Below are 12,770 nucleotides of genomic sequence, written 5' to 3' on the forward strand. Positions count from 1 at the left end.
ATAGTGGTTATGACAGTGAAAGGGTTCTGAAAAAGCAACATGACCCCTTGAGGAAGGTGACATCGCAGTGAAAAGGAATGTTTTTCAAAAAAATGTGGTGATCATACTGATAAAAAATGCTAAAAAGTCTTTCTGTACCCCAGCACACATTTTTAATACACATAAGCAAATGCTTACATGGAATTGAGCCAGTCACTTTACCCCTTAAGACACACACACATGCAAGCAAAACACCTGCAGCCCACACACATACACACACTTCATTGTCAGTGCGACCCTGCCAGCCGGTTTCAGCTCCGAGGATGCAGTAAGAGCAAATGTCAAAGTGTTCCACACCTCCTCTTTCCACTGGGACCATTAATCATGTCAGAGCGGCAGGACAGGAAGTGTGACTCTGCAAGAGGGATGTTACCAAATCACAGTGCGTGGATCCTGGTCAAATGATTGGACAGAATCCAGCACTGTGCAACAGAAACCTCTAAAGATTACAATGCAACTTTTCCACTTACTTGGAAACCTTGAGAGCTGAGGAGAAAAAAAAGGCTCAAATCAGGAACTTTTGGGTTGGGTGTTGAAATTCAGATGCTTTGATTCCTGTAATCTTCAATCCATCCATCTATTATCTGTAGCCGCTTATCCTGTTCTACAGGGTTGCAGGCGACCTGGAGCCTATCCCAGCTGACTATGGGCGAGAGGCGGGGTACACCCTGGACAAGTCACCAGATCATCACAGGGCTGACACATAGAGACAAACAACCATTCACACTCACATTCACATGTACGGTCAATTTAGAGCCACTGGTTAGTTTAACCTGCATGTCTTTGGACTGTGGGGGAAACTGGAGCACCTGGAGGAAACCCACACAGACACGGGGAGAACATACAAACTCCACACAGAAAGGCCCTCATCAGCCTCTGGGCTCAAATCCAGAACCTTCTTGCTGTGTGGCGACAGTGCTAACAATTTGGGTGATGCTCAGTATTTGCTAACGTTGACTGACAGGAGAGAGAGAAACACTATTCCATTATGCTCTCTTGGATGACCACAGATGGCATCAGCAAGATTCTAGTGAGAAAGAGATACTGATCAGACATAATGTGAAAACATCAAACCATTCCTGAACAGTTTTTGCAGCAAGGCAGGGTGCATTATTCTGCTGAAAGAGGCCACTGCTAGTAGGGAATACTGTTACCATGAATTGGTGTACTTGGTCTGCAAAAATGTTTAGGTAGGTGGTATGTGCTAAAGTAACATCCACATGAAAGTCAGGACTCAAAGTTTCCCAGCAAAACATTACCCAGAGCATCACACCACCTCCTCTGGCTTGTCTTCTTCCCATAGTACATCCTGGTGCCATCTCTTCCCCAGGCAAGTGACACACACGCCCCCAGATGTGTACATGATGGAAGACAAAAAGTGATTCATGAGACCAGGCCACTTTCTTCCATTGCACCATGGTCCAGTTCTGATGCTCATGTTCCCATTGTAGATGCTTTCAGTGGTAGACAGGGATTAGCATGGGCACTCTGACTGGTCTGCAGCTAGGCAACCCCATGCACAGCAAACTCCGATACACTGTGTGCTCTGATCCTTTCTGTTATAGCCAGCATTAACTTTTTCAACAATTTGTGCTACAGTAGCTGTTCTGTGGGATCAGACCAGATGAGCTAGCCTTTACTCTCCCCCCACAGCAAGGCAACAGTGAGACAGACATTATGATCATTAGTTTAGTATTCATTTATTGCCTTCTTAATGTGCTTGAGATCAAACATTAAATAGTAAATAGTAAAAAATACATATATAAATAACCCTATTACACAACTGTAGTAATCCAAGGGCAGCATGGTAGTGTAGTGGTCAGCATGGTCACCTCACAGCAAGAAGGTCCTGGGTCCAAGCCCAGTGGCCAACGAGGGCCTTTCTGTGTGGAGTTTGCATGTTCTCCTCATGTCTGTATGGGTTTCTGCTGGGTGCTCCGGTTTCCCCCACAGTCCAAAGACATGCAGGTTAGGTTAATTGGTGGCTCTAAATTGACCATAGGTGTGAATGTGAGTGTGAATGGTTGTCTGTCTTTATGTGCCAGCCCTGCGATGATCTGGTGACTTGTCCAGGGTGCCATGGACCCCGCCTCTTGCCCATAGTCAGCTGGGATAGGCTCCAGCTTGCCTGCAACCCTGTACAGGATAAGTGGCTACAGATAATGGATGGATGGATAGTAATCCATCAAGAATCGCTCAACCAAGTAAAGAGAAACAGCATCGATCATTACTTTAAGACATGTATTTAATAAAAATAAAGAAAAAAAAAACATTGAATTAGAAGGTGTGTCCAAACTTTTGACTGACACTGTATATTACTAACACAAAAACCTGATTTTTGTCAAAAACCTATTTTTGTAGTCTTTACTGCTGCTCTCTCAACTCCTATATTAGATTTCGTAATGAGATTTTGTACAGCGGGGTGGCATGGTGGTGTAGTGGTTAGCACTGTTGCCTCACAGCAAGAAGGTTCTGGGTTTGAGCCCAATAGCTGACGGGGGCCTTTCTGTGTGGAGTTTGCATGTTTTCCCTGTGTCTGTGTGGGTTTCCTCCAGGTGCTCCAGTTTCCCCCACAGTCCAAAGACACGCAGGTTAGGCTAATCAGTGGCTCTAAATTGACCATGAATGTGAGTGTGAATGGTATTTTGTCTCTATGTGTCAGCCTTGCAATGATCTGGCGACTTGTCCAGGGTGTACCGCGCCTCTCGCCCATAGTCAGCTGGGATAGGCTACAGCTTGCCTGTAACCCTGCACAGGATAAGCGGCTACAGATAATGGATGAATGGAATTTGTACAGCAGTATATTACAGTATTGATACTATGTTTATTCAATACTTTAGGTAATTGCAAAGCCTGACACCTCTATCTATCAGAGAGTGCCCAAAGTTTAATTAAATTCACTTCAGATTGATCCTTTATGACAGGAAACAGTCTAGACTACAACACTACAACTGTTCTGATATTATCAGTATATCTTGCACAGAATCAGTGTCGTACCGCTCGCAGCAGAATAACTCGTCCTATGCTTTTTGTGCTCCAGTGCACCCATTTCAACTGATGAAAGGCTCGATAATTAGCTGCTGAGCTGAATCAGGTCTGTTAGCATGGGGAAAAAAAAAAAAAACGCTAAGCTGCCTAGTGATCCATGTCATGATGCAGTCCTTCAGTGGGAGTTAAGAACGCTGAATTAATCCGTCACACATTCTCAACTTCATAATAACTCCATAAGAGTGCCCTATGAGTTCTTTCAGGGATTTCAACATCATCAGCAGTATGATTTTTTTTTAAGAAACTGCATTAATTATCATCCACCTGGGATTTTTTTTCCAAATGATATACAACATTCTCCACAGTATTTAAAGTAGTAATTTGATATTATATTAATAGTTGGCATGAAAGCAAGTATGTAGTTGATTTATAGGGGACATCAATTGTGCTGCTAGCCCCATTGCTAAGCTCTAAATGGAAATTTTAAATGCAACACCGGAGCTATTATAATGGACGTTTTGAGTGATGGCCCCACTAGCCCAGTGTTACAGCTCCACACACACACACGCCCAGGCTTTGAAGGAGTGCTGTGCTCGTCTTGTTCTCAATGTGACCTGCATGCTATGAGTCTGTTCAACACACACAGTCTTGACCAAGACAGGGCTTGTCAGTAACGAATGGGCCTGCAGATCCTGCGGAGAATATCTTCTACCCCAGCGACGTGCGTGTATCTGTGGGTGGGTGTGTGCGTGTGCGCGCTCGCTTTCTCTCACAGTGTTCTCAATATCCAATCAGAGTGAAGCATGTTGGACATCTGTCTCTGTCAGAGCAGGAGCTTTATCGCTTTTATTTTCTGGGGAGAAATGTGGAGTGGAGTAGGGTTGCTTTCTCAATGAGAGAAAGGGAAAGAGGAGAGTGAGAGAAGTGGCACAAGAAAGATGAGTAGAAATAGTGAAAGTAAGAAATAGATGTAAAAGAGCAGTGTGCTTCATACAGAAAAAAAGCAACAAACTATGAACAGACAGCAGAAACAAGGGAGGGTCATAGGACAAAAATATATCATGATATTTCAAGACATTTCCACAATACGTGATGTATAGGTTTGGTAACAAGCTGCCAGCAAAACAGTATTACATTTAAAAAATAAACTTTTAAAATTAGTTGGATGATCATGATTATTTAAAGTCTTCATTTTTTTTCTTTATCATTATGAATTAAGACACTTCATGTCTTAAAGTAATGATGGATGTTGTTTCTCTTTACTTAGTTGAGTGGTTCTGGACATAATATGTATTGCTCCAGTTGTGGAATAGGGCTATTTACTGTATGATTATTATTTACTATTTACTGTTTGATCTAAAATGCATTAAGAAGGCAAGAAATTACACTAATTAACTTTTGATGAAGCACACTTGTGAATTGAAAAGCATTCCAGGTGACTACCTCATGAAGCTGGAAGATAATGCCAATAGTGTGCAAAGCATCATCAAGGTAAACGGGGACTATTTTGAAGAATCTAAAATATGAAACATATTTTGTTTAGCACTTTTCTTGTTTGCCACATAATTCCATATGTTATTTCATAGTTTTGATATCTTGAGTATTTTCTGCATGGAGAACAATTATCAAAATACAGAAAAACTTATGAATGAGTAGGGGTATATAAACCTTTGATTTGTACTGTATATATACACTCTGTGTGTGTGTGTGTGTGTGTGTGTGTATATATATATATATATATATATATATATATATATATATATATATATATATATATATATATATATGAGTGGCGTAGTGCGCTACCTGGACACAAGCCGGGGCCTGATCACCCCTGGCTGGGTCACCCGGGTGAGGGTGCCTGATGTTAGACCAGAAACACCCAGTTACCCCGGGCACATCACTGAAGATGTGGCCAGGTTGCACCATAAGGTGTATCTCAGTACTAATCCAGTATGGCAGCACCATTGACTTCCAGGAAAAGGCTGGATGACAACCTCAAAAGTGAGGTGACAACTAGAGAGACACTGGACAGTTCGGAGAGACGGCACCCGGGGGCAGGGAGGGTTAGCAAGCCGAGCTGCAGCTCTTGAAAGGGAGCATCCAACATATGCTACGAAGAACCCTAAGGAAAAATACCCCCGGGGCACCCGAGAGGCGGGGGAGGATGAGCGCCCTGAACAGATGGATATTCTGGTAACGACCCACGCGAACGTTCAATCGACTATGAGTGCAGCCTGCAGATGTGGCAAGGTCTGCAAAAACCTGACAGGTCTGAAGATACATCAGACCAAGATGGGCTGCATGAGGAGGCTAGTGGTGCAATGCACAGTGCCAGTACTTGATACAGCATCTGGTGAGATGGAGGAGGAGCCAGGCCCAGACAAACCCCACAGTGGCCAGAACCTCCAAGTACCAAAACCTATACCCCAAAGCAGACCATAAGAACATCGTCGGATTTTGTGGCCCACTGCCAATAAAGAGTCAGAGTGGCGCCAGTTTGATGTAGATGTTGATACAGCCCTTTTAGTAACAGCCAAGGGAGATGTGGACCAGAGGCTCCGGACAGTGAGCAGTTTCATAATGAGCATTGCATCGGACAAGTTTGGTATTAAGGAACAACGTGCCACCAAGACTACAACTGCAGCACCTATTCCAAACCGACGAGAAGTAAAGATCGCCCAACTCAGAAAAGAGCTATGGATACTCAGGAGACAGTATGAGAAGGCAAGTGAGCAAGAGAAGGCAGCCCTAGCAGAACTTAGAGGTGTGATGCAGAGAAGGTTAACCGCACTTTGCCATGCTGAGTGGCATAGGAAGAAAGGCAAGGAGAGGGCCCTCAAGCGTAGCGCCTTCATTGCCAATCCATTCAGGTTTACAAAGAAGTTGCTGGGAGAGAAACGCAGTGGCCAATTCACATGTTCCGAGGAGGACATCAACTGCTACCTCAGTAACAGCTACAGCGACAGCATGAGAGAGCAAGACCTTAGCCCCTGTGCAGCTCTCATATGTCCACCTGAACCCAGGACCCTGTTTAACATCAATGAACCCACCCTCAAGGAGGTCAGAGAGATCATGAAATCTGCCAGAACAGCGTCAGCACCAGACCCCAGTGGAGTACCATATAAGGTCTTCAAGAACTGCCCTAGGCTTTTGGAACATCTTTGGAAGATCTACAGAGTCATCTGGAGGAAAGGGAAGGTACCTCAGCAGTGGAGATATGCAGAGGGCGTGTGGATTCCCAAGGAGGAGAATGCTAGCAACATCAAGCAGTTCAGGACAATCTCTCTCAGTGTTGAGTGCAAGACCTTCAAAATCATTGCCAATTGCCTCATGGTATTTCTCCTGAAGAACACCTACATTGATACCTCGGTGCAGAAGGGAGGATTTCCAGGCATTCCAGGGTGTATTGAGCACATAGGTGTGGTGACTCAACTGATCCGTGAGGCACGGGACAGCAAGGAGGACCTAGCAGTGGTGTGGCTCGACCTTGCCAATGCTTATGGATCGACACCACACAAGCTGGTGGAGCTGGCCCTGAGCAGATACCACGTCCCAGAGAAGGTACAGAACCTCATCCTTGACTATTATAACAACTTCAGTTTAAGGGTGTCCTCTAGGACCTCAACATCAGAGTGGCATCATCTAGAGAAGGGTATCATCACTGGCTGCACAATCTCTGTGTCCCTGTTTGCATTGGCCATGAACATGCTTGTGAAGTTGGCAGAAGTGGAGTGCAGAGGTCCTTTGACCAGATCTGGCACCTGACAACCCCCGATTAGAGCATTTATGGACAATCTCACAGTAACTACAACATCAGTGCCTGGATGCAGATGGCTTCTTCAAGGCCTCGAACGGCTCATGATATGGGCAAGAATGAGCTTCAAGCCGGTGAAGTCCAGGTCCTTAGTCTTGAGGAAAGGGAGAGTGACTGATTGGTTCTGCTTCACCCTGGGAGACACGCAGATTCCATCAGTGTCAGAAAAGCCAGTGAAGAGCCTTGGCAAGCTTTTCACTAGCAACCTGAAGGACACCGTAGCACGCCAGGGTACCAGGGATGACCTCAACACGTGGCTCTGGGCTGTGGACAAGTCTGGGCTCCCTGGAAAGTTTAAGGCCTGGATCTATCAGCATGGCATCCTGACTCGCCTCCTCTGGCCACTGCAAGTCTATGAAGTCCCTATTACCATTGTGGAGGGCTTTGAGAGGAAGATTAGTCAGTTCCTACATAGGTGGCTGGGCCTGCCATGGAGCCTAAGCAGCATTGCACTCTTTGGGCACAACAACAAGCTGCAGCTTCCATTCAGCAGTCTGACAGAGGAGTTAAAGGTCACTCAAACCAGAGAAGTCCTGCTCTACAGAGATTCTGCCTACACCAAGGTCTCCTCAGCAGGTGTAGAGGTCAGAACAGGACGGAAGTGGGGCGCCCAGGATGCAGTGGAATGGGCAGAGGCAAGGTTGCGATACAGCACCCTGGTGGGCATGGTGGCTACTGGTCGGGCTGGGCTGGGTAACAATTCAAAAATTAGCTACAGCAAAGCCAGCGGAAAGGAGAAGCGGAAGCTGATCCAGGAAGAGGTATGTGCCGAGGTGGAGGAGGCTCGCTTTAGCAGAATGGTGGGCATGTCCAAGCAGGGGGACTGGACCAAGTGGGAGCATATGGCTGGACGTAAGATCACCTGGGCAGAACTCTGGAAGGTGGAGCCATACCACTTCAAGTTCTTAGTCCAGTCAGTGTATGACGTCCTCCTGGGCCCTGCCAATCTGTTCACCTGGGGCCTGGTGGATTCACCTGCTTGTCAGCTCTTCCAGAAAAGGGGATCTTTAGAACACATCCTCAGCTGCTGCTCAAAGGCCTTGGGAGATGGTCGTTATCGTTGGCAGCATGGCCAGGTTCTGCGGGCAGTAGCAGATACCATCTGCACTGGCATCAACAACAGCAAGTGACAAAATCCCTCCAAGTGTACCATCACCTTTGTTTGAGCAGGTGAGAAGCCCCAGCCCCCAAAGAAAACCCAGGGGGGGCTGCTTGTAACAGCAAGGGACTGGCAATTACTGGTTGATCTTGGGAGGCAGTTGATATTCCTGGACATTATTGCAGCATCAACACTCTGGCCAGACATGGTCTTGATGTCAGAAGCAAGCAAACAGGTGGTGCTACTTGAGCGAACTATCTCCTGGGAAGATAGGATGGAGGAGGCTCAAGAACGAAAGAAGGCCAAGTACACTGACCTGGTGGAGGAGTGTCAGAGGAATGCGTGGAAGGCCCGCTGTGAGCCTATTGAAGTGGGCTGCAGGGGCTTTGCAGGCCAGTCTTTACATCGGGTCCTGGGACTCCTAGGGATCTGCAGACTGCACAGGCAAAGAGCCATGAAGAACATCATGGAAGCTGCTGAAAAGGCTTCACGTTGGCTCTGGTTGAGGAGGGGAGATGAGTGGCATAGTGTGCTACCTGGACACAAGCCGGGGCCTGATCACCCCTGGCTGGGTCACCCAGGTGAGGGTGTCTGATGTTAGACCCGAAACACCCAGTGACCCCAGGCACATCACTGAAGATGTGTCCAGGTTGCACCATAAGGTGTATCTCAGTAATATATATATATATATATATCAGCTGGATAGTACAGTGGTAACGCTCACTGACTACGACGCAGGAGATCGGGGTTTGAATCCCGGTCGGGGCAAAAACATCATCCAGTAAGGGTCCTTAGGCAAAACCCCTCATGATATATCAGCCTACCTCAGGAATGAGTGAAAACATAACTGATAGAGTCATACCAGCTCAGACGTCGCTCGGGTCAACAAGGTCTGCGTCAGTTGCTAGGGAACCAGGGCAAACTGATGAGAAATGGGCTACAGAATTTCCGTGACGAGGACAGAAAATACGGATTTGCTGGAATGCTACTATACAAGCAATCCCAGAGAGGGGGGATACATGCAGCGAATGTGGGACCATTGGATACTTCGAAATTGGATACTTCGAAACCCACAATCAAGGCTAACAAAGAAACAGCTATTAGCCCAGTGTTCCAACATCCATAATCGAAATCTGCTATCACAACTAGAGATTAATGAAATACAACAACGATGCTACGGCAAGGGGGAGCCAGGAAGACAGGTCAGCGGGGAGATGTCATCATCCCCACAACCAGAGATTGGGTACCAAGCCCCAACAGCTAACAGCCTCAACACAAGAGCTGCTGACCTGAGAAGGAAGATCGTGACCCAACTGGAAACCTGGAGCCCCCGACGAATACCGAAGCTGAGTTGCCAAGTACCTTCAGAAGATCTACTAGTAGATGTGAATGCTGCTCTGAAGACAATCTCCACAAGAACCATCACTGAGACCAACAAGCTGATACACAGTACAGCAACAGTAATCATGGAGATGCTTGGACACAAGGTGGGCTTGGGACATAACAAACAGTATCCACCATGGAAGAGATGATTAGAGGCCAAGATAAAGGCAGCAAGGAGAGAAGTTAGCCAGCTAGCTGAACTACAGAAAGGGAACATGGTGAATAAAGGGGCGCCCAGGAAGTACAACTCACTCTCCATACCAGAGGCACTCGAAACTGCCAAACAGCGACTAACAGCTCTGGCCACCCGGTTGAAGAGATACACCAAGGAAGGAGAGGCCAGGAGAATAGACAAGCTGTTCTCCACTGAACCAGCCAAGGTGTACTCTCAATGGCAGGGGAACAACAACCGGTCAGACCCACCAAGAGCTGAGGTGGAAAAATACTGGAAAGACATATGGGAAAGAAAGGCATCATACAACACCGATGCCCAATGGTTCGTGGACCTAAGAGCTGACCACAGCAACCTCCCAGAACAAGAACCAGTAACCATCTCAATGGCAGACGTCCAAGAAAGAGTGTCAAAGATGAAGAGCTGGACAGCACCAGGCCCCGATATGATCCATACGTACTGGCTGAAGAAGCTAACTGCACTCCATGAATGCCTAGCAGCACAGATGAACCAGCTGCTGAGGGATGGGACCCACCCAGAATGGCTAACCCAAGGCAGGACAGTCCTAATCATGAAGGACCCCCAGAAGGGACCCATCCCATCCAACTACCGGCCAATTACCTGTCTCTGCACAACATGGAAGGCCCTGTCAGGCATCATTGCGGCAAAAATGAGTAAGCATGTAGCTCAATACATGAGTGAGGCACAGAAAGGAATTGGCAGTAACACCAGAGGAGCCAAGCACCAGCTACTGGTCGATAGAACAGTCGCCTGAGACTGTAAGAAGAGACAGACCAACCTGTGCACTGCCTGGATTGACTACAAGAAAGCCTACGACTCAATGCCACACACATGGATACTGGAATGTCTGGAACTGTATAAGATCAACAGGAACCTAAGGACCTTCATACAGAACTCAATGGAAATGTGGAAGACAACTCTAGAGGCCAACTCAAAACCCATTGCCCAAGTCAACATCAAGTGCGGCATATACCAAGGAGATGCGCTATCACCACTGCTGTTCTGCATAGGCCTGAACCCCCTCAGTCAGATCATCACGAAGAGCAGCTACGGGTACCGATTCCGTAGTGGGGCAACAATCAGCCACCTGCTCTACATGGATGACATCAAGCTGTATGCCAGGAACGAGCGAGAAATAGACTCGCTGATCCACACCACCCGGATCTACAGCGATGACATAGGGATGTCATTCGGATTGGACAAGTGTGGCCGGATGGTCTCAAAGAGAGGCAAGATGATCCGGACTGAAGGGATTGACCTACCAGAGGGCAACATAGGTGATATCCAAGACAGCTACAAGTACCTTGGCATCCCACAGGCTAATGGAAACCATGAAGAGGCCACAAGGAAGTCAACCACAGCCAAATACCTCCAGAGAGTAAGGCAGGTCCTGAAAAGTCAGCTGAATGGTAAGAACAAGGTCCAAGCCATCAACACGTACACACTACCAGTCATCAGATACCCCGCTGGTATCATAAACTGGCCAAAGGAGGAGATAGAAGCCACAGATATCAAGACTAGAAAGCTCCTCACCATGCATGGAGGGTTCCACCCCAAGTCCAGCACCCTGAGACTATACACTAAGCGGAAAGAGGGAGGCCGAGGGCTAGTGAGCGTCAAGACCACGGTCCAGGATGAAACATCGAAAATCCGAGAATACATCAGAAAGATGGCCCCAAAGGATGAACTGCTAAGTGAATGTCTCAGGCAGCAGAACCCTGATGAGAGTGCAGAGGAGGAGGAGGAACAGACAACCTGGAGAGACAAACCCCTACATGGCATGTACCACCGTCAGATAGAGGAAGTGGCTGATATCAAGAAATCCTACCAGTGGCTGGATAATGCAGGACTGACAGACAGCACAGAGGCACTAATCATGCCAGCACAAGAACAGGCCATAAGCACAAGAGCCATAGAGGCCAGGATCTACCAGAGTAGATCAGACCCAAGATGCAGACTGTGCAAAGAAGCCCCTGAAACAGTCCAGCACATAGTAGCAGGGTGTAAGATGCTAGCTGGATCAGCGTACATGGAGAGGCACAACCAAGTGGCTGGGATAGTATACAGGAACATCTGCAACCAGTATGGAATAGAAATACCCAAGTCCCAATGGGCCATACCACAGAAGGTGGCTGAGAACAACAGGGCCAAGATTCTGTGGGACTTCAGCTTCCAGACTGACAAACAGATCCTGGCTAACCAACCGGACATAATGGTGGTGGACAAAGAGCAGAAGAGGGTGGTGGTGATAGATGTGGCGATCCCAGCTGACGCCAACATCAGGAAGAAGGAACATGAGAAACTTGAGAAGTATCAAGGGTTGAAAGAGCAGCTGGAACGGATGTGGAAGGTCAAGGGTTGCGTGGTCCCCGTGGTAGTGGGGGCACTTGGGGCAGTAACCCCCAAACTTGGAGAGTGGCTCCAGCAAATCCCAGGAACAACATCTGAAGCCTCAGTCCAGAAGAGCGCAGTCCTAGGAACATCGAAGATACTGCGCAGAACCCTCAAACTCCCAGGCCTCTGGTAGAGGACCCGAGCTTGAGGATAACATGGATACCACCCCCCCCCGCCGGGGGTGAGAAGGAGATTTTTTTTTTTTATACATACACAGTGATGCTTGAAAGTTTGTGAACCCTTTAGAATTTTCTATATTTCTGCATAAATATGACCAAAAACATCATCAGATTTTCACACAAGTCCTAAAAGTAGATAAAGAGAACCCAGTTAAACAAATGAGACAAAAATATTATACTTGGTCATTTATTTATTGAGGAAAATGATCCAATATTACATATCTGTGCGTGGCAAAAGTATGTGAACCTCTAGGTTTAGCAGTTAATTTGAAGGTGAAATTAGAGTCAGGTGTTTTCAATCAATGGGATGACAATCAGGTGTGAGTGGGCACCCTGTTTTATTTAAAGAACAGGGATCTATCAAAGTCTGATCTTCACAACACATGTTTGTGGAAGTGTATCATGGCACAAACAAAGGAGATTTCTGAGGACCTCAGAAAAAGCGTTGTTGATGCTCATCAGGCTGGAAAAGGTTACAAAACCATCTCTAAAGAGTTTGGACTCCACCAATCCACAGTCAGACAGATTGTGTACAAATGGAAGAAATTCAAGACCATTGTTACCCTCCTCAGGAGTGGTCGACCAACAAAGATCACTCCAAGAGCAAGGCGTGTAATAGTCAGTGAGGTCACAAAGGACCCCAGGGTAACTTCTAAGCAACCGAAGGCCTCTCTCACA

At 46.9% G+C, this 12,770-nt stretch overlaps 1 pseudogene; it reads left to right on the top strand.

The window, feature by feature from the left end:
• The first annotated feature begins 5,610 nt into the window (after positions 1-5,610).
• On the top strand, positions 5,611-8,538 carry LOC132892130 (uncharacterized; annotated as a pseudogene).
• The last annotated feature ends 4,232 nt before the right edge of the window (positions 8,539-12,770 follow it).

This window comes from Neoarius graeffei, chromosome 9, assembly GCF_027579695.1.
Source record: "Neoarius graeffei isolate fNeoGra1 chromosome 9, fNeoGra1.pri, whole genome shotgun sequence".
Lineage (NCBI taxonomy): Eukaryota > Metazoa > Chordata > Actinopteri > Siluriformes > Ariidae > Neoarius > Neoarius graeffei.